Source organism: Lygodium microphyllum, chromosome 5, assembly GCF_053477565.2.
Source record: "Lygodium microphyllum isolate KBCC chromosome 5, Lygodium_microphyllum_v1.1.10, whole genome shotgun sequence".
NCBI classification, from domain to species: Eukaryota; Viridiplantae; Streptophyta; class Polypodiopsida; order Schizaeales; family Lygodiaceae; genus Lygodium; species Lygodium microphyllum.
In genome coordinates, this window is record NC_141139.1 from 101,199,848 (window position 1) to 101,223,191 (window position 23,344).

Consider the following 23,344-nt stretch of genomic DNA (forward strand, 5'->3'; position numbering starts at 1 on the left):
ATCCATCATGTATCCAAAGGCAATAGAGTCATGATCTATTTTAGATGTTAGCTTGACTTCTATCTTTTCTATCCGATCCTTCATCAACAAATTGCAAGACATGATCATAAACCAGTCTTTTCATCAAGAGTATGCCCTTTGAGCTCTTTTGGTGCACACCTCGGACGCCATATGCGCGTTGTCGAAGGGTTTTCGAAAGCAAAGTCGTGACCACTGAGGTTCTTGAGAAATTCCAAGATAGAAGATCAATCAAGAGAGATTAGGCTATGCAGCAGTAAATTCCAGACTCTTCATATTGAATGCAAAAATTGCTGATTTATCATGCATCTAAGAGATTTCTCAAAAGAAGAAGATTTAGGAGTCCATTCCTAATTATTGCTTGGATCCAAAGTGTAGGAAATCTGGATTTGAAAGCAAAGAGGAGGCACTTTAAGACTCCAATCGTGCAAGATGTTTTCCGAATTTCCTCAATCGCGAAGGTCTTCAAATGCAAGCGCTTACTTCCTTAGGTGTTAGAAGAGATTAGGATGATGACAATAAATCTCATGTCACTGTTATAACTTTCTCAATCTACAAAATTCTCATAGCTGAAGACTTGCTTGACCTTGCATGCACCTTTACTAACAGATTGTGTGGAAGAAAGTATCTTGGGCACAGCCTCTTAGAGCACCAAAGATCCATCAGCATGATTAGTGAATCATAAATACATTCCAGAAGAAATCAATGGAATAATGTATCCCTCTTATAGAGTCAACGAGCCTCCATACATCAAACCTTTGCCTCAGTTCTTGCCTTTCGATATTCAGTATGTGGCAACAACACACCTAAATTCTCCTCACTAATCACAATCTTGTGAGAATGCATTTGTTCTTCACAACCAGCACTTGATCAGAAGTCCAGTATGAGAGCCATATGTTGCGGATTTCATGAGTCACCCTGGCATCAGAGAGGGCATCCACCCACATATTGACAAAGCGTTCCTGCCTGTCTGGTGACCACGATCTATATCTTGCTCCAGGTTGAGAGAAGTTGTTTTCTTTCTCAATCATAACCTTCTCACGACGCCCTGTCAGCACATTCGAAGGAATAGGTACTCTTTCCGAGTGTCTTACTCAATCAAAGCGAGATGGGAAGTAGTTGACCTCCTCATCCCTGTGCATAAAGTTCATGAAGCCCTCATGGTGATTGTTGTGGTGCGTACACTTTGGTGCATTCACAGGTAGCATAAGGTAATTGGGTCCCAGACTGTGCCTTTGAGTATCTGCATATGAGAATATCCTGGTCTACAACAGTTTGTCATCAATATAGTACACACCAGGCACTATTGCGTTGCAAATCGTACATGGCGTTTATGCTTTTCTTCAATTCTGAGACCTTGTTCCCCCAGGTGGCCTACAACACGCCTCTTTCTGACCAGAAAAGGGGCCCTTCCCACATTAACAGAATTCACGAGAGCCTAGAAGTTTGGTGGATTGCTTCTCTCCCATATCATTTTGAATGACCAATTATGAGCTCCCACTAAGTGCCAGATGGAAGTTGTGATGATGAGCCTCTGTTTAAGAAAACCACGTTATCCTCCTCATTGTTCATCATATCCCTTGATCAAGGGTGTAAGGGTGGAGATTGGCTCCCAAAAAGCAGACAAGCCTTTACTGCACAACAGAGCCCATTTTTGCATAGAGCTACTATTAGCACATTTTGCTCTGCCTGTCTGTTCATGCGGACACTTGGTGTAGCATAGAGTAAGCATGCCATAATCACTTAGCAGTTATTGATAATAATCAAAGCACAGCATAGGCATGCTGTGATCACTTATTTATCTTGGGCAAATTTACAGACAGATCTTTTGGCCAACATTAACCAATCTTTGTATCAACATACTACATTGCTTTCCCTTTGACATACTCTATTCTCTACACATCCCCTTGAGATTTCTCATAGTCCATGTATTTCTTGAATAAAAAATTCATTTTTTTGGGAGGGAGCTCTAAGCATGTGGCTCTTTCAAACAAAGCACGAATTACAGTTGGATCTCCAATCGCCATTTCCTGGTCAAGGTAAACACTCCACAAATTTGTCCTCTTTGGATAATTTCGAAGTATCCCCTCAAACATGCCATGGGCTCTCTCTGGTGAACCAATTTTGAATTCTGAAATGGCAGCTTGAGAAATGAACTTGATATGTTTGTGCCATGGTAAATTCAACAATGCTCTATCCAATGCTTTATGAGCAGCATCAGGCATTTCCGCTTTAGCAAGTAGACTATCTACCTAAGCCAGACTTTTGAGAAAGATTTGAATTTCTGAATCATTGTCTTCAAAAGTTCATCGGCCAAATCATGCTGCTCACTCCTTTCATAAATTCCCAAAAGTGCCAAATAAAGCTTCTTAGGGTCATAGTATTGCAAAGCTCTCTGGAAAACCTTCAATGTTGCTTCCTTAGTGAGACTTCCATATGCTCCTTGGCATCTTTTACAAACCCTATTGTCACAATGGCTTTCATTTGAAATGAATCATGTTGATGTGCTGTCTCCTGTTCATCATTATGCTCCCCACCTCCATGGGTTTGTAGGTGTGCTTTTGAGTGAACATCAAATCATCTACTAAACAGTGAGGTTTGATCTCCAGCCCACGCAAAACAAAATGCAAACACAACAACTAAATATGTGCAAAAAAACAAATGTCACACACACAACTTTTTGGTGGATTCACACCTCCGATGCGTAGCAGTACGACATCCACCCCCCTCTGATCCTGTGCATCCTCCGGATGGGCCAACTACCCATGATCATTGTCGTCAAGATCCACGTATAGATCAATCTCTTCATTGTGTATTTTCGGTATATCAACAAGGTTATCTGTCATATCATTTGTCTCTTCTACTAGGGTTTCTTTTTGTTGCTCTTCTCTTGCAAATTCTTCCAATGCATAATCATCATCATCTCTTCTCTTGAAAATCTTGATTCTTTTTCCTGCAATAGACACTCTAAGCACTGTCCCATCCAATTCTGTCAGCTCATATGTTGCATTGTCAAAGACATGTTTCCCAAACCGTCTTTTCACCATCTTCCGAAGTGCAATATGCTGATTTTCAAGGCTGCTATCAAATACTAATACCCAATCTCCCTCTTCTATTGCTCTAGGCCGCAAACGATGCCTGTTGTCAAACCTGTCCTTATTTCTAAGTCTAGCAAACATCAACCTGCCCAATAGCTAGTTGAATATCCTCTGGTCTTCTCTTCAACTTCTAGATCCAAAGAGCTAAGAGCTCCTCTCTCGTCAAATCCTCTTGCCAAGGTAAAACTGACCAAGTCAAACCACAAGTCTCAGTCGGCATAATCGGTTTCTGACCATACATCAACTTTGCGGGCATATATCCTGTGGTAACACTGTGAGTCGTACAATCAGCCCCCACAAAGCAAATGGTAGAAGTCTCGATCATTATCCAATCCGTCCTCTGCATGCTTTGGCTAATGCTTTCACTATCGACGGATGCCCTCTTTCACTCTTTCCATTTCCCTCTGAATTGTATGCTGTGGTTAGAGCGAACTTGATTCCTAGTTGAGAGAAAATCTCCCTAGCTTCATCTGCATCCAATTCACCATGATCTGTAGTGATCGTACTCACACAGCCATACCTACAGAAAATTTCTTGATGACGCACTACGGAATACATATGACAGTCTCTGCAAGTCTCTACAAAGCGAGAAACATCTCTGTACAGGCCTTTCCACCAATATTTTTCCTTGATTTTCTCATAAGTAGCCCACACTCCTCTATGACTAGCCCAAGGACTCTCATGAAACTCTCTCATCACCTGTAACTGGGTCTCTTTATCGCACACAACCTGTAATCCACCTCTTTTCTTCGGGTGCTTCCAAAGAAATCTGTCCTTGAGAAAATAACCATAGGCTTTTCTTCTGATCTTCTTGAACTCTTCATATGTCCATTCATCTCTTTTGCTTAGTGTACTAAGGTACTTGCCAATCTGCAACCAATCTCCAACATAGAGTTCTTTTATGAAAGCCACAATATTATTGACATGACAAACATGATCAACCCTAGCGGCCGAAATTTTTGCATCATCCTCTTTTGCAAGCACTGTCTCCTCATCATCATATCTGGCTCTAGACAGCATATCCACCACTGGATTGTCCTTCCCTGCTATGTGTTTAAATTCTGGATTTAATGACTTGATGTATGTGATCCATCTCAGCATAGCTATATCCGGAGTAGAGCAACTCGTAAAGTACTCTTTGTCACATTTGAGAGCCTAGAAGTTTGGTGGATTGCTTCTCTCCCATATCATTTTGAATGACCAATTATGAGCTCCCACTAAGTGCCAGATGGAAGTTGTGATGATGAGCCTCTGTTTAAGAAAACCACGTTATCCTCCTGATTGTTCATCATATCCCTTGATCAAGGGTGTAAGGGTGGAGATTGGCTCCCAAAAAGCAGACAAGCCTTTACTGCACAACAGAGCCCATTTTTGCATAGAGCTACTATTAGCACATTTTGCTCTGCCTGTCTGTTCATGCGGACACTTGGTGTAGCATAGAGTAAGCATGCCATAATCACTTAGCAGTTATTGATAATAATCAAAGCACAGCATAGGCATGCTGTGATCACTTATTTATCTTTGGAAAATTTACAGACAGATCTTTTGGCCAACATTAACCAATCTTTGTTTCAACATACTACATTGCTTTCCCTTTGACATACTCTATTCTCTACACATCCCCTTGAGATTTCTCATAGTCCATGTATTTCTTGAATAAAAACTTCATTTTTTTGGGAGGGAGCTCTAAGCATGTGGCTCTTTCAAACAAAGCACGAATTACAGTTGGATCTCCAATCGCCATTTCCTGGTCAAGGTAAACACTCCATAAATTTGTCCTCTTTGGATAATTTCGAAGTATCCCCTCAAACATACCATGGGCTCTCTCTGGTGAACCAATTTTGAATTCTAAAATGGCAGCTTGAGAAATGAACTTGATATGTTTGTGCCATGGTAAATTCAACAATGCTCTGTCCAATGCTTTATGAGCAGCATCAGGCATTTCCCGCTTTAGCAAGTAGACTATCTGCCTAAGCCAGACTTTTGAGAAAGATTTGAATTTCTGAATCATTGTCTTCAAAAGTTCATCGGCCAAATCATGCTGCTCACTCCTTTCATAAATTCCCAAAAGTGCTAAATAAAGCTTCTTAGGGTCATAGTATTGCAAAGCTCTCTGGAAAACCTTCAATGTTGCTTCCTTAGTGAGACTTCCATATGCTCCTTGGCATCTTTTACAAACCCTATTGTCACAATGGCTTTCATTTGAAATGAATCATGTTGATGTGATGTCTCCTGTTCATCATTATGCTCCCCACCTCCATGGGTTTGTAGGTGTGCTTTTGAGTGAACATCAAATCATCTACTAAACAGTGAGGTTTGATCTCCAGCCCACGCAAAACAAAATGCAAACACAACAACTAAATATGTGCAAAAAAACAAATGTCACACACACAAATTTTTGGTGGATTCACACCTCGGATGCGCAGCAGTACGACATCCACCCCCCTCTGATCATGTGCATCCTCCGGATGGGCCAACTACCCATGATCATTGTCGTCAAGATCCACGTATAGATCAATCTCTTCATTGTGTATTTTTGGTATATCAACAAGGTTATCTGTCATATCATCTGTCTCTTCTACTAGGGTTTCTTTTTGTTGCTCTTCTCTTGCAAATTCTTCCAATGCATAATCATCATCATCTCTTCTCTTGAAAATCTTGATTCTTTTTCCTGCAATAGACACTCTAAGCACTGTCCCATCCAATTCTGTCAGCTCATATGTTGCATTGTCAAAGACATGTTTTCCAAACCATCTTTTCACCATCTTCCGAAGTGCAATATGCTGATTTTCAAGGCTGCTATCAAATACTAATACCCAATCTCCCTCTTCTATTGCTCTAGGCCGCAAACAATGCCTGCTGTCAAACCTGTCCTTATTTATAAGTCTAGCAAACATCAACCTGCCAATAGGTAGTTGAATATCCTCTGGTCTTCTCTTCAACTTCTAGATCCAAAGAGCTAAGAGCTCCTCTCTCGTCAAATCCTCTTGCCAAGGTAAAACTGACCAAGTCAAAGCATAAGTCTCAGTCGGCATAACCGGTTTCTGACCATACATCAACTCTGCGGGCATATATCCTGTGGTAACACTGTGAGTCGTAGGATCAGCCCCCACAAAGAAAATGGTAGAAGTCTCGATCATTATCCAATCCGTCCTTTGCATGCTTTGGCTAATGCTTTCACTATCGGCGGATGCCCTCTTTCACTCTTTCCATTTCCCTCTAAATTGTATGCCGTGGTTAGAGCGAACTTGATTCCTAGTTGAGAGAAAATCTCCCTAGCTTCATCTGCATCCAATTCACCGTGATCTGCAGTGATCGTACCCACACAACCATACCTACAGAAAATTTCTTGATGACGCACTACGGAATACATATGACAGTCTCTGCAAGTCTCTACAAAGCGAGAAACATCTCTGTACATGCCTTTCCACCAATATTTTTCCTTGATTTTCTCATAAGTAGCCCACACTCATCTATGACCAGCCCAAGGACTCTCATGAAACTCTCTCATCACCTGTAACTAGGTCTCTTTATCGCAGACAACCCGTAATCCACCTCTTTTCTTCAGGTGCTTCCAAAGAAATCCGTCCTTGAGAAAATAACCATAGGCTTTTCTTCTGATCTTCTTGAACTCTTCATATGTCCATTCATCTATTTTGCTTAGTGTACTAAGGTACTTGCCAATCTGCAACCAATCTCCAACATAGAGTTCTTTTATGAAAGCCACAATATCATTGGCATGACAAACATGATCAACCGTAGCGGCTGAAATTTTTGCATCATCCTCTTCTGCAAGTAGTGTCTCCTCATCATCATATCTGGCTCTAGACAACATATCCACCATTGGATTGTCCTTCCCTGCTATGTGTTTAAATTCTGGATTTAATGACTTGATGTATGCGATCCATCTCAGCATAGCTATATCCGGAGTAGAGCAACTCGTAATCATACCTATCAATGCAAGCAATCTGTCTCTACCACAACTAGGACTCTAGTAAAGTACTCCTTGTCACATTGGAGAGACTTAACAATTCCCAGTAATTCCCTCGATTTGCGGATACCTCCTCTGTCTCTCATTTAGGACTTTCACTCCAAACCGAATAGCATACTTGTTTCCATCTGCATCATCTTGACCCACAGCCGAACCTGTGCCAATTGGACTAGTGTCAATTGTCAATAAAATAGGCCTTCCACAATTATAATCCGCTTTCCTGAGAGTAGGAGAAAACTACAATAACTTCTTTAATTTCGGCATGGCTCTAGTGTGGCTCTCATTCCAACAAAATTTATGCCCCTTTCGAAGCAGTTGATATAAACAATCTACTATGTGTGCAAAATGGGGTATCCAAATCATGTAAAACACACAGGCTCCAATGAATCTCTGTACCTCTAAAGTGGTAGAACAATACTCCGTAATCTTGCCTATAGCATCCACCTTCTTAGGTGAGGGTTTCCTGCCATAATACCCACACATATGTCCAACAATGACGACCTCATTTACTCCAAAAACAGATTTTTGCCCTGATAGTGTCAAGTTCACTTCTTCTAACCTAGCCAAAATCTTTTCACAAGCTGAAATATGATAAGCCACAAAGTATCTCCATCCCTGCTCATTTAGACTCTCATTCTTCTCTTCTTTTGCACACCCCTTAATGGGCACATCATCCAAGAAAGGCATGGTAAGCTGAGGTATGTACTCACGAAGGACCTTATGCATGCATTCATCATATACGCAACAGAATTAGTGGCACCTTGAGGCAAGGTACACATCGTGACAAGTCCAATAGGAGTTCTCATAGTGGTTATGTCCCTACTTTCCAAAGCCAGCTGAAATTGATCATATCCTGAATGCAAATCACCTAAAGAATAGATGGCATGTCCAGCAAATGCTTCTGCAAACTCATCCACAACTGGACCTAAACCAAAATTCCTGATAGTAACTCTGTTTACTAGCTCCATGTCCTGTATAAATCGGAGAGTACCATTCTTCTTTGGAACCGTAAACCACCTATTTGAGTATGGTGTAGATGAAGGCTCTAGGATTCCCATCCTGATTTTCTCATTCAACAAATAAACTAACTTTGGCAGGTGTGCCCTAGGCACTGGAATAGGTCGGAGATTCCATGGAATATGAGGAATAGTAAAGATCACTATAGGGGCAACAATATTTGGATTCACACATCCAATCTCATGTGAAAAGAAAGCAAACCCCCTTCCATGTCGCTCAAGCATATCCTGAAAACATTGCTTCTAACACCATATTGGGGAATATGGGAATTTCCCATAAGTTTGGGACACGAGGTCAAATCTTTGGATTTGTCATAACTTGAACATTATAACTCCAAATCGAGTGCTCTATAGCTCAATAGATTCCATTTTTCAAGTGCTTTTCAATTATAGATCACATCATATGGTTTTGAGAAACTTATGGGTACATCTTTTTAGTATTAAAAAATGGGAATTGGGAGATTCCCAAACTCACTAATATTGTGTTTTCTCTCTCAGGGTAGTAAGAAATCAACATTTCCAATTTTTAATTCAACAAGAGTCTCTGCTGAAAATTTATGGCCTATGTGCTCTGGATTCTTCAAAATTGGCTGCTTGGCAGCCCTCTCTATTTGCTGATCACTGTCAGGTGGAAGCGGTCCAGCTACCGGCTTCACCTTCTTATCCACATCCTTGTATTTCGTGTCAATCCTGGCTTCATTATGATCCTCTACACTACTCAAATCTTGCTGTAAATCAACAATTTTGCCCTCTGGTGGACAGAATATCCTTAGCCCTCTGCTCTATGGACTGCATAGGAACAGCCCTAAACTCTGGATGTTGAAATATCTCAGTAGAGTAAACTCTATTGGCTGAAAGATTTCAGCCCTCTGTGTCTCTGTAGGCTGACCATAATCAGCCGAAAACTATGTTTGCTGAATTTCTTCAGCTCTCAACAGTTTTTGCTGAGTCACCTTAGCCTCTAACTCTATCTGTGACACAAAATCCGAAATTTCATGAAACATGTCCAGGGACAGCACTGATACATTACTGTGACAACTTTGCATATCAATTTTTAGCATATTTTCCATCTCTCTCATCGTATCTGCACAAACCATACTATCATACATCCCATCTATATGCTTATCATCCTATAAAATGCCTGCATTTTTCAAATCTTTCTCCTTTCTGCATATGTACTGCCTGGCAGCTCTAGCAACTTAGAAATCTTTTGATACTGTTTGCTGAAATTCCAACAAAATTGGAGGAGAAAACACTGCTGCCAGGAGGCGAGAACTCCAATCTCCTCTGCTCTGTACCACCGTCATCTTGCGGAATAGCGGTACCTAATGAAAACCTGAATCCCTCATAGTGGGCAAAGGTACATCTTGAAGAGTATCCCTATTTCTAACATGGTTTACACACAGTCATAAACTGGACTGCTCTCATACCATCTTTACTGTGAATCCATGCATAAGCAGATCCATCATCCATTACTTTTGTCTCCATGTGCATCTCGGTAATGAATGGCTGTCCCAGGATTATGGGGTAAGAGCATGAATCCTACAAAAAGAAATGGAAATCCTCCTCTACATCTCCAATAGAAATCCTGACACTGGGACAGGTAGCATACAAATCACTTGTAGTGTTGTTGGCGGCTCTCATACACCACCCATGCTCTGCATCCATAGGCCATCTATTACTTTCATAAACTCCATGAGCTATGAGATTAATCTCTGAACCATGATCCACCAAAGCAACATAAGGCACCTGTTTCTCTCCAATTTTTACCATTATTTCCGTAGTTGCCCTAGCCCAATGACTCCGCGAAAAATGACTACATGGTACCAAGATAGCCTCATCAGTTTCAGCATAATGAATAGGCTAAACTCTCTTCTCTGTCTATGGAAAAACAGAAGCATTCTCAACCATAACCTCATCCTCATCCTCATCCAACTCCCCAATCAAAACTCCCTATGTATCAGTAGTAGGCAATGTATGTCTTTTTCTCTTCAGGATTTCTTGGAACTAATCTTGAAACTCTCTTTTCGAGATGCCCAGAACCTCAGAAATAGTAAAAGTCACCTCACTGCCAAGTATCTTGTCATTAAATATTTTCTTCATGTTCGTAGATATCTCAATATCAGACTGTTGAGATATTGAGCTCCACTCATGATATGCCAGGGTGATCGTTGTGCATTTATGTCACCGACTTGTCAGTTGCAGATGCGGTTGGTACACCGCCCATGAATAATAGCTACATGATAGCTATCCTTATCTACTCTAGTTCGTGGCTCAGTTAGTATGCCACCTTAGTTAGTTGAGTTTGGTTTGAGACCCATATATAGGGTTCTTCTATTTCCTTGTACTAGAGTTCTTTTGGCTTACACAACTAAGAAGAGGAAAACTGTTTTCAGCCTCCATCTGTGTGTGTATTCCCCCATTGTGCAAGCAAGAAAGCTACAAGTGAGACTCCTTCCTTCTCTCCCACAATCGTGACATGGTATCAGAGCCTTGTTCGTGGTAAGGAGCTCAAGAAAGCAAGCCAAGCTCGCAGTGTTCTGGTAAGAGGAGCAGTGTTGCTTTCATTTTCTGTTTTGGGAGCAGATCTATGTAGGTAGCACAGTCGAAAATTGCAAGAGTGCATTGTCTCAGGTTGAGACGCCCTTCGCGGTGAAGCAAGAGGGCAGTATATACTGCGGGTAAGGGCTTTAGCCCTTGGCGACCCTGTTTTTTTGATTTGAGGCCATTTCGGGGCTTGTTTTGGAGGCGGAAGTTTTCTGCACGCACTCAGAAAAGGCCCAGTTTTATGCTGTGCAGCCACTGTTCTATAGGTCGGTGAAAAGTTACTTTAGAAATTGCATCGTATGCTTGTGCGCAGAGACATTGGGAGTTACAGAATCATCCCTGTTGCATGTTGATGCAAAATCGTCACTAGGAAGTGACTGTGTGGTCAAATACCACTTTCGTCAGTTTTGCAGATTTGCCTTTGTGAGGCTGAAGCTGTGTTCTTTGCAGTGACAGAATTTTTTGCAGTGTTCTGTAATGGCGTCTGATTCTCTCTCACAGATTGTCACTGAAAAGCTTGACAAGAGCAACTTCCAAGAATGGAAGTTTAGAATGACGAATTTCCTTATGGGAAAAGGATATTGAGAATTTGTTGCAGGAAATGAAGAAGAACCAGTTCTTCCTGATGTTCCCAATCAACAGCAAATGCAGGCATTTCCAGCATGGCATGAGAGAGCCAGGAAAGTTATGTACTGGCTGTCTATCAGCATTTCAAACTCTATGATTGTGCATATTCAACATGCAAGAACGCCAAAGGAGACATGGGATACTTTGTCAAAAATGTATAGCACAAATACGCAAGCCAGGAAAATGCAGCTCAAGCAAGAGTTGCACAATGTGCAAAGAGAAAGTACGAGCATCAATGACTACCACATGAAGGTGAAGAAGATTGCAGATACACTTGCTTCCATTTGGTCGCCAGTGGAAGATGATGATTTAGTCTCAGTGACCTTGAATGGTCTAGGAAAGGATTATGCACAGTTCCGAACATACATTTCCGTCCGTGAAAGATTTCCTGATTTTGAGGAGTTGATTGCTCTTCTAATTTCTGAGGAGCAGAGAAATGGTGGTGCATCTTCTTCAGGAGGAACTTCAAAAGAAGCTGTCTTCTACTCAAATGCTGGAAGAGGTAGAGGCAGAGGTAGAGGAGGCCGATTTGGAGGCCGTGGTAGAAATCAGAATATACAGCAAACTCAAGAAAACCAGTCCTATGGAGGAGGACGTGGCAACTCTAGAGGCAGGGGGAGCCAAAGAGGTCGTGGTGGATGGCAAAGAGGCCAAAATGCAAACAGTAATGTTGAATGCTACTACTGTGGTAAAATGGGTCATATGGCTAAAGACTGCTATAAAAAGCAGAATGACATCATGAATGGAAAACTGCAACAAGGGAACTATGCATCTTCTAGTAGATAGGGTGATGACAGAAATGAGCATTTGTTTATGGTGCAGCACATGAACAATTCTGTGACAAGTGCAGAAGAAAGCAATGATGTATGGTATGTTGACTCAGGTGCATCAAACCACATGACAAGTCATGCAGAATGGATGGAGGATGCAAGGAAAATGGAAAAACCAAGATTTGTGGAGACTGGTGATGATATTGCACATCCTATTGTGCAGATTGGAAAAATTCCTTTGTCTATGCAGGATGGAAAAAAGAAATACTTGTCCGATGTATTTCATGTCCGGAATATCACCAAGAATCTGGTTTCTGTTGGTCAAATGGTTGAGCAGGGCTTGCAGGTCAGATTTAATCCTCATGGATGCTTTGTTGAGGATATGAAAAATAAAGGTCGCTTGATATCAAAAGGAAAGAAGAAGGGCAGAATGTTTACGTTGGATGTAGACATGTCTGAATTGAGTGCAGCAATGTTTGCACATGGGACCGGTGTAGTTGCAGATATTGATATCTGGCATAAATGCATTGGTCATGTTAATGTACAGCGACTTAAATCAATGCAGGCCTAAAATATTGTTGCAGGATTGCCTAAATTCAAGGTTGCAGAAATGCATAAGGTATGTGAAGCCTGTCAGTTTGGAAAACAGGCAAGGAAACCATTTCCTAGACATGTTCAAGAGAGTAAGAAGCCATTGGAATTAATCCACTCTGATGTGTGGACTACTAAAGCTGCATCTCTTGGAGGCTGTCATTATTTTGTTACTTTTATTGATGACTATAGCAGAAAAGTTTGGGTGTATTTTATGAAAAAGAAAAGTGAAGTTTTTGGGCATTTCAAAACTCTTAAAGCTATGGTTGAAAAAGAAACAGGCCTGCAAATAAAATGCCTAAGGTCAGATGGAGGGGGAGAGTACCTCTCAAATGAGTTTGCAAGGTTCTTGCAGGAGCATGGCATAAAGCAGCAATATTCATGCAGTCATACCCCACAACAAAATGGAATTGCAGAAAGGAAAAACAGGCATATTGGAGAGGTATCTCGTGCCATGCTCAACGAAAAAGACTTGCTAGATTTTTACTGGGCTGAAGCAATTGCTACAGTAGTCTATATAATGAACAGGACTCCCACTGCAGCAATACATGGGATGACTCCAGAGGAGAGGTATACTGGTAGGAAACCAGATATTTCTCATTTGAAAATTTTTGGTTGCATTGCCTATGTACATGTGCCAGATGAGTTGAGATCCAAGTTGGATCCAAAGCTGAGAAGTGCATCTTTATTGGTTACTCTCTGCAGCAAAAAGGGTATAGATGCTATAACCCTTCTACTCGTAAGTTTACAGTGAGCAGAGATGTTTTTTTTAATGAGATGAGTAGCTGGTAAAAACCAGTAAATGTGATTGATGATATAGATGCACAAAATGGTAATGCTGCACAGAATTCACAGCAGCAGTCACAAGATATTAGTGGACCTAGAGCGTCCTCTAGCAGTGGTTCACATTCTTCGCCATGGACAAGCAGATTGAGATTAGGAGAATCTTCTCAAAGCAATGCAGATAGTGGTATGCAGGTATCACGAAAAGGAAAAGAGAAGGTTGATCAGCCCATGTTTGATGTGAATGCAGGTCACTCTTATGTGGATGGTGAATCCAGTGGCTCAGAACAGAGCATTGATGATGAGTTGGGTATTCCTTCTATTGTTACACCTGGAGTAAGGAAGACCAGGGATGTTTTGAGAGAACCTGGGAGTGAACCTACTTTGCGCAGGTCTACGAGAGCTAGGTATCCTGTGGATAGGCTGAAATATGATGGATTTACAGCCATTCACTATGCATATATGGTCAAAGTGATACAGGAACCAGAACCCACTTCTTTTGAGCAAGCCATGGGAAAAGAAAAATGGGAGAAAGACATGGATGAAGAAATGGATGCCTTGGAAGCAAATGCTACATGGGAATTGGTACCTTTGCCTAAAGGTAAGAATGCAATTGGCTGTAAGTGGGTTTATAAGGTGAAGCACAATGTAGATGGTTCTGTGAACAGATACAAGGCAAGATTAGTAGTCAAGGGGTATGCGCAAACATATGGCATTGACTATGAAGAAACATTCAGTCCGGTTGCAAGGATGGCAACCGTAAGAGCAATCATTGCTATGGCTACATCAAAGGAATGGTCTTTACATCAGATGGATGTAAAGAATGCCTTCTTGCATGGTGATTTGCAAGAAGAGGTATATATGGAGCAGCCACTAGGTTATGTGCATGTTGTTCATCCTGAGTTTGTTTGCAGGTTGAAGAAAGCATTGTATGGCTTGAAGCAAGCACCTAGAGCATGGTCTGACAAGATAGGACAGTATCTCGTCACTATTGGCTTTTTCAGATTTCCAAGGCAGATTTCTCACTTTATGTGAGAAAAACAGAGAAATGTATTATGCTACTTGTCATTTATGTTGATGATTTGATTATGACAGGTGACAGTGATGAAGTTATCCTTCATGTGAAAATGCTATTGAAGCAAAAGTTTGAGATGAAGGATTTGGGAGAGCTGCGTTATTTCTTGGGCATTGAGGTGATTAGATCACCAAGTGGGATACAGCTCTTGCAGAGGCAGTATGGATTGGACATGCTGTTCAAATATGGGATGACAGGCTGTAAGCCTATTTCAGTTCCTTTGGAGCAGAATGTGAAGCTGAGCACAGATGCAGGTGAGCTTCTGGAAGACCCTACTATGTACAGACGCATAGTAGGAAGCTTGATTTATATGACTATTACCAGGCCAAATTTGAGCTATGCTGTTGGATTGGTAAGTCAGTTTATGCAGGCTCCAAGGAAACCGCATTTGGATGCGGCTAGACGCATACTTAGGTATGTGAAGTCCACATTGTAGTATGGACTATTTTATGAGACTGGGGTTCAAATACAACTGCATGGATACACTGATGCTAATTGGGCTGGTAGTATTTCTGATAGACGATCTACCAGTGGATATGTGTTCTCGTTTGGGAGTGCTACGGTCACTTGGAGCAGCAAGAAACAGCCTACAGTTGCCTTGTCGAGCACAGAGGCCGAGTACAGGGGTGCAGCAATGGCTGCATGTGAGGTAGCTTGGTTGCATAAGCTACTTTATGATATGCATCAGCCTACAGATGGGCCAGTTGTCATTTATTGTGACAACATGAGTAGTATACACTTGGCAAATAACCCAGTCTATCATGCTAGAACAAAGCACATTGAGGTGCATTATCACTATGTGCGGGAGAGGGTTTTACTAGGTCTTATTGATCTAGTTTATGTCAGCATAGAGGATCAAGTGGCTGACATATTTACGAAGGCATTGGGTGCAGAGAAGCTGCGCAAGTTCAGAGACCTGCTTGGTGTGCAGGAATTGGGATTGAGCTTGAGGGGGAGTGTTGAGATATTGAGCTCCACTCGTGATATGCCAGGGTGACCGTTGTGCATTTATGTCACCGACTTGTCAGTTGCATATGCGGTTGGTACACCGCCCATGAATAATAGCTACATGATAGCTATCCTTATCTACTCTAATTCGTGGCTCAGTTAGTATGCCACCTTAGTTAGTTGAGTTTGGTTTGAGACCCATATATAGGGTTCTTCTATTTCCTTGTACTAGAGTTCTTTTGGCTTACACAACTAAGAAGAGGAAAATTGTTTTCAGCCTCCACCTGTGTGTGTATTCCCCCATTGTGCAAGCAAGAAAGCTACAAGTGAGACTCCTTCCTTCTCTCCCACAATCTTGACACGGACATCAATCTAAACCCTGGCTACTTTCTCTCTTTAGGCTCTTGTCTCTTTTCTTTCTTTTGAGCATCTTCCATCTGTTGTTCTGGCCCTGGTCTCAAAGACGTCCCTGCAGTAGGTGGAGTAACAAACTCACCCCCTCTAGTTTTTTTAGCAGCATTTGGATTCTCTTCATCTCTCTTACGCTTCTCCTCAACAAGTACATCTGCTCCCTGAGACTTAGCCAAGTAGGCATAAATAGTGTACCTGTCAATAGGCGAATCCCAACATGTCTTAGATCTGATGCTAAAACCTGCACTAGTCCAAACAGTCTACAAAATTTTCCCTTTGTTTGTCGTCTCCATAGCATAGATCCATAATGCTGACTGACTCTCTAAACCTTTCTCAATCTGGACTCCATGTGCAGAAGCATCTCCTCTAGCTGCCACATAAGTACGCGTAGCCATACCATCTACTAATTTCTTCATTACGCCTTTTCCAAATTGGTAGCAAGTGGAGCTCCTGTTTCAGTCAACAAGATCTTGCCATCTTGTCCCCAAAATACCAAATTCTTCCTCCTTGCATCTTGAAAAGATTCACAATCCCTGCAATGCTCATGGTCCTTATTATCACAGCAAATACATCTTCGATCTCTCCTAGGTGCACTAGGAGCACTCCTAGGTGTAGTAGGAGCACTAGAAGAAATAGTAGGTGTAGTAAAAGCAAACTGCTCTTTCAATTTTCCCACCAATTCTTCTTTAACTGACTCCAGTGTCAAATCCATTATGCCTTTTATTATGTCATCAAGAGAGGAAAGAACCAACGAAGCGGATGGTTTTGGAGCAGAAGGAGTTGGCATCGGTCTTGGAACAGGAGGAACAGGAGGATTAGAAACATTAGGCACTAGCATAGGCCAAGAAACTGGCTGAGGAAGAGAAGAAATGATAGGGGTAGAAGCAGACAGAGGAGTAGAAGATAGCATTGGTGTCATAGATCCATTCTGTAGGCGAGTCTTCCATATCCATCTATTGGTCAAAGTCGAGACCGCATCTTGAGCATCTTGCCAATACATTTTAAGACCCATAGGCTTCGTGCAATCCTCAAGAAGCTCTCCTAATTCTTCCTAAAGAGCAGGATCTGCAGCTTGCAAGAAAAGCTCAACTTTCTCAACATCCAATGCTCTTTGTTCAATAGAATCAAGGTGACTATACCTCTCTTCAAATTCTTATATCAATTCTGAAGCAGCTAGACCTTTGTTTGGCATGTAGACCCACTCTCGGAATGACCGCTGTGTAGCCATCCCAAAGTCCTCAAGAAAATATTCCTCTTTCAGGGCCTTCTTAAAATCTTGCCAATGCGCTTGGATGTCATGTCTTATTGACTTTATTGGGTCATCCATCTCTTCCAACATCTGCCTTGAAGCTTGAACCCTTAAGTTTGGATCTGAGAAGTTTAGGGGACTTCGACAGCCATGACCATACAATGCTTGGAAAGGGGTCATTTGAATGCTTTTTTGTTAAGAAGCTTTGTAGGCAAATTCAACCAAAGGAAAATATTGAATCCACCTTTTGGCTCACGACAACAGTGTGCCCTAAGCATATCCTCGATAATTTGATTGACTCGCTCTGTTTGACCATTGGTTTGGGGATGGTAAGCTGTGCTAAAATAGAGTTGAGTCCCAATGGCTTCAAAGATAGCTCTCCAGAAGTGTGATGTGAAGAGAGAATCACGATCACTAATGATTCTTCTGGGTAGCCCATGTAGCTTGAATATCTCCTTGATAAACAACCTTGCAATGTCTGAAGCTTTATGGTTTCTCTTTACTGGAATAAGATGTGCAACCTTAGTCAGCATGTCAACCACAACCATAATGGAGTTGTATCCTCCTTGAACTTGGGGTAGGCCAACAACAAAGTCCATACTGATGAATTCCCATTTCATTTGGGGAATGTCAAGTGGTTGCAATTTCCTTGGCATCATGACATGCTCGGCTTTGATACATTGACAAGACAAACACTCAATGACATATTTGAGCATGTCACCTCAAACTCCTTACTACCTCAGTTACTACCTCAAACTCCTTACTGAGGTCTAAAAGCTTTAGGATAGGTGCTGATACCAAACTTTGCTTCAATCTGTCGAAGCTAGTTTGTTCAGGAGTTGACCATGCAAGGGAAGTTTGCTTCTTCAGTAAGTCTGTCAGAGGTGCTGCAATCAAAGCATAGTTTTTTATGAAGACCCTATACCATCCTGTCAATCCAAGAAAACTATGTATTTCTTTGATAGTTGTTGGTATTGGCCATTCTAGCACATCTCGACCTTGGCTGGGTCCACTGAGATTCCTTTCGCTAATACGATGAATCCCAGATATTCAATCTGACGCTTGAAGAATGCACACTTCTTCATCTTAGCATACAGCTTATGTGCCCTCATTGTCTCAAGGACAATCCGAAGTTGGGGTTCATGATCTTCTTCCTGTTTGGAATAGACTAAAGTGTTATCAAAGAAGACGAGTACAAAGTCATCAAGATATGGCCTAAAGATATCCTGCATTAACCTATTGAAGGTGGCATCCGCATTCGTAAGCCCGAATGACATAACTAGGAACTTAAAATGTCCATATCTTGTGTTGAATGCCGTCTTCGGGATATCTTCTTCTTTGATCCTTATTTGATAGTAACGAGACCTGAAATCAATCTTTGAGAAGATCTTTGCATCCTGAAGATGATCAAGAAGCTCATCTATTCTAGGAATAGGGTACTTGTTCTTGACAGTTGATTGATTCAACCCTCTGTAATCAATATGTAGTCGAAGTGTTCCATCTTTCTTTTTCTGGAACAGTACTGGAGCTCCCCATGGTGAACTGCTAGGATAGATGTAGCCATGATCTAACAGTTGCTTGAGTTGTTCCTTTAGCTCAATTGCTTCTTGTATGGCCATTCTATAAGGTCTCTTTGCAATTGGTGTAGCACCTGGTACTAGCTTGATCTCATGATCCACTTCTCTTTGAGGTGGGAGTTCTATCAACTCTTCAGGAAATACATCCGCGTATTCCTTTAGCCATGAAGGTCCTTCACTAGAATCTTTCTTCTGATCTAACTTGTTGAGCTTAATCAAGTAGACAGGTAGTCCTTTTCTGACTCCCTTTATGATCCGAGATACTTTGGCCAATTGAATTTTTGGCACTCCAACCTCACCTTGAGTTGAGACTAAATCCCCTTCAGAGAAAGGAATTTGGCCCTTTCCACAATGAATGGGGGTGTCATTAGGTTTAAGCCAATCCATTCTAAGTAGACACTCATGGATACCTCGGCTCATGACTCTGAATTTGAACGAAGTCATCTTTCCTCCTAGAAAGAATTCCACCTTAGCAGTTTTCCTGGTACATGTAACCTCACGACCATTTGTCAATTCCATAAGCAAGATAGGCGCTTCTACTATGGCTATTCCTAATCTTTTTGCACAAGCTGGTGAGATAAAGGAATGTGTACTACCACAATCAATCAAGGTCTTGAAACCTTTACCTTGGTAGTCCAACGGTATCTGAATCACTGAGAATTGGCGATTCGGCCCTTTCTTGTGAAGAGCGGCATGGATTGTCGCCCTTTCAAACTCTGCTTCCATGGTCGAATCTTCTTCTTCTTCGCACATTTGCCTATTGGCAACGCAGGCAGTTCTTCCTCTACCTCGGGTAGCGGCTCCCTGTCCACGGCCCGTTCCTTGGAAAGGTGCTTGACGATGTCCTCCTCCAAGCTTGGGACATTGCCTCTTGAAATGACTGGGCTCGTTGCAGTGGAAACAACGGAGGTTTCGGCCATTGCTTTGAGTAGGAACAAAGTTGTTGATATTATTAGTCCTTGCTTTCTTTCTTTGTCCCTGATTTTGACCTTGAATTCTCTTCATTTGAGGCCTATATGCTCCTCTGTTTGGGTCATTATAAGACCAAGTTTTGTTACCTCTTGGTCTAGTCTACACCTCCTGAATTATAGGGGCAGCTTGAATGAGTGCGTCCTGTAGATCTGATGGGCGCATAGATTCAAGAAAGGTATTCACTAGTGGATTTAAACCATCACAAAATTTTGACACCTGCTGTGTCATGTCCATCTGTGGCGCATACTTAAGAAGTGAGTCGAATTTAGAATAGTATGCGTCAAGAGTGAGCCCACCTGTTTTAGCTTGTAGAACTCATTCATTTTCTGCTTGCGATACGCAGGTGGTAAGTATCTTCCCTGCACGGCTTTCTTTAGCTTCTCCCAGGTAACGGATCCTTCCGCAATCCCTTGATCTCTGCACCATTACTTCCACCAAAGCTTGGCTTCGCCAGTGAGCTTCAGCTTGGCGAGCATAGCCTGATTGGCGAGTGCAATACCGGCTACTTCAAAGTAATCCTCCATGGATTCAATCCAAATTTCAGCATCTGCTTGGACGGACCTACCTCTCCCATCAAATTCGGGCGGCTTAATCTTCTTGAGAAGAAACTTCTTCTCCTAGATTATAGCAGTACTTGATGTAGGAGGCAAATTGGGAATCTGTACCTAGGGTTGTGCCTGGATAAAGGTTTCTTAACATTATTACTCATTAATCATTACGATTTACATTTCATCTCCATTTCAACTATCAACCAAGCAATCTAACCACTTAACTTCTTATCGATTCTCATGAACAAAACAGACATTGATAAAAAGAATTCTTATTGTATTTATATGGGCATAGCCTTTTTGGAATATAACATTTCTTGCGATGATAAGCCAAATGTTTACATTTAGTTTGGGGAGAATAATGTTGTATTACATTTATCTTCAAGAACTGGATAATAGTATGGTTTCGGGTCATGGATCTTCAGGAATCGGTAATTCATTGGAAGATCAGGGTATCCTTTCCTTTGGAACCCATTTTTCTCATGGTGCCCCAACACCTTGATCCTGTTGGTGGGGATTACACGAGTCACTTCCTCATATACATATGAGTTCAGCTCAACCCTCTGACCACGAATATGTAAAGTTGAGTTTATGTGAGCTTCCACAAAAATGAACAGCTTCACGACTTTCACGTCTTCCAACCACTTGATCCTCTTTAGGTTGGTCTGTAGGTATGCAAACCGGTGGGTAGCTATGTAGTAGATTCCTAAGGCACCCGTCCATCTTCATTCCATATACAAAGGCGATGGATTATAAATATGCTCTAGGATGTTCATCATCCCAACCTTTTGTTGATAATCTGAGGAATGCATCACAGTCATAAACATGACTCGAAACACTAAGAACTTGTTCCATGCTTCACAATTCTGCAAAGTAAGGAAATGTTTGGAACAACAACATTTTCTTTACTTTAACTTATTAAGATTTCATAAAAACAAATCCTTTGTTGGTTCGCTCTGATACCAACTGTAACGTGTCCACCTGTTGTCTTCAGGACACGTCTTAGCAGTCCATCGGAAAGGATGTATAAAAAGCTCTGCCCAACACTCCCATGGAATGTTATAGGATTTGCAATCTAGGACTTTCCGTGTCTGTCACGTAGTGGAAGTATTTTGGTCGTTCCCACTTAGGACCGACCTGAACCAGGGCTTTTTCTATTGGTCATTTCCTAAACGGCAGCTAGCGTCAAACCCGAGCGAACTACTTTACACAAAAACGCTAGGTCCGGAGTGGATTCACGCTGCACTTGGTTCAAGGAGAATGGGAAACGAGAGGGATGCGAAGCTCAACCTCTCTGTCATAAGGCATAGTCCCATTCCGTTCCCCTAAAACAACGTAAATCGGGATCACTTATAACTTAGACTCTAGGTCAGCGCCCTTTTTCTATTCGTATCCTTTCAAACGATCTTCTCACTGTCCATCATGATTGAGAAAAGTTCCCGGCCAACCGGGACCACCCATCCGTAGGACGGACCTATGGCCACATCCTCTGCACTTTTCTCAGGTTGTTTTAGTTATTTAATTACCTAACACATTTAGTTGGACATGTATCAATCAGCTTCCTTAATTATCCCGTTAGGTTTCTTCACGTAATCATAACACTTGACATAGAAAAGCAATGTCAAACAAGTTCCTTTTCAACAGGTTATCATATTTATCTTTGAAATATATAAAATCCAACCCGTAGGCTTATCCATAATTTTCCCGAAGTCTATCCAGCAATGCACAAGGATTACTAATCCAAGATTTCCCCCTTAGACTAGTATGCGGGCCTTGAGATCCAATCCCGAGTCACATTGGCCTCTTGTGCAGGGCCCGGAAGGCAAGGGATTTATGGCCAAATCCCCCTCTGGCACCCAAGCGTCCTCCTGCTCCAAGTAGTGCTCAACGGAGAGACCTCTCGCGGCGGGTTCGGTCCACCTTCCCGGTGCGGTTAACAACCCCCTTGGTTAGGGTCAAGCAGGCAGTCGGGGGTAACTGAAGCTACCTCTTCCTTCAAGCCTTCAACCTAAAGCATTAGATATCTTTTCATCCTTTAATTCTTTGAGCAAAAAAAGCAAAACAGTGCTCTTAAAACTATTACAAGCACAATCATTTCCATTGGTCGTTATTTAGCCAACTACTAAGGAGTGAATCCTTCTTTTCGAATGCAACCAGCACTTGATCGGGTATCAATTGCGACTTGGAAAGATCCCCAAGGGTTTGTTTGTTAACCCTATATCCTTGGCTTAGGGCCATACCCTATTAACCCAACTTAATCAAAATCTTTAAGTTCTATTAGCAGTGAATATATTATTCCAATTCACTGATTGGTCTTTTGCTTCCAAGCAAATATCTAATCCCCGTATCTTGGTCACTTTACCAAAGCAAGGTACTATATCAGGACAATTATTCATCCTCTCGCAAGATAAACTTGCGTACAAATATACCAATATCATTCTGAGGAATTGGCCATTCCCTTGTGATCAAATCATAAGATTGTGCGACTCTACAACTTCATGCACAAGTGTCGCATCTACTATGGGACTATTTACCCATCGAATGGAGTCACGAAATCCTGAATAGATATAACAATCTGTTCCTGAGTGCATTAGGCCGACATTGTCGATCCTAGGGTTCCAAGTTCAAACCGAGTTTGATCTTTTTAGCGAGCGATTCTTAGGGTATAAACCCTAAATCATTTCTCGCAAGTATGTCCTATTGTCCCTACATTCAGTGAATGTGGCAAGTCTTTAGGGTATTGGGGTTTTAGCTATGGCAATACGAACGTCTAGGTCACGTCCTCAACGTGTTAAATCCTAGTTAGCTCTTTGGGATATGTTGCATTGAGTTACCCCTTCCGAAATGAGTACCTCGTGGTTTTAGGTGTTTAGGTTTAAACCAATTTAACTCGTCTGGTCTTGAAGATAATTACGCTATCATTCTCGTAACCACATGATTCATTGTCTACGTATAAGTTGATTTACAAACCCTAACTTTTCGAGTTAAGATCAAAGCATAGGTTAAGTTATAGCATAATTCTAATTGATCATCCTATAACATGTAAACAAGATTCATGCTACTAAGCTTTTAGGATTTTGTGTTTAATCATGCACTTTTTTTCTACTTTTTTTTTTCTGAACG

At 41.6% G+C, this 23,344-nt stretch overlaps 2 pseudogenes; both read right to left on the reverse strand.

Annotated features, from left to right (window-relative positions):
• Nucleotides 1-1,856: 1,856 nt before the first annotated feature.
• LOC148036206 (rRNA biogenesis protein RRP5 pseudogene) lies at nt 1,857-4,485 on the reverse strand (annotated as a pseudogene).
• Nucleotides 4,486-4,671: 186 nt separating this feature from the next.
• LOC148036207 (rRNA biogenesis protein RRP5 pseudogene) overlaps nt 4,672-23,344 on the reverse strand; it is an 85,552-nt pseudogene continuing 66,879 nt past the window's right edge.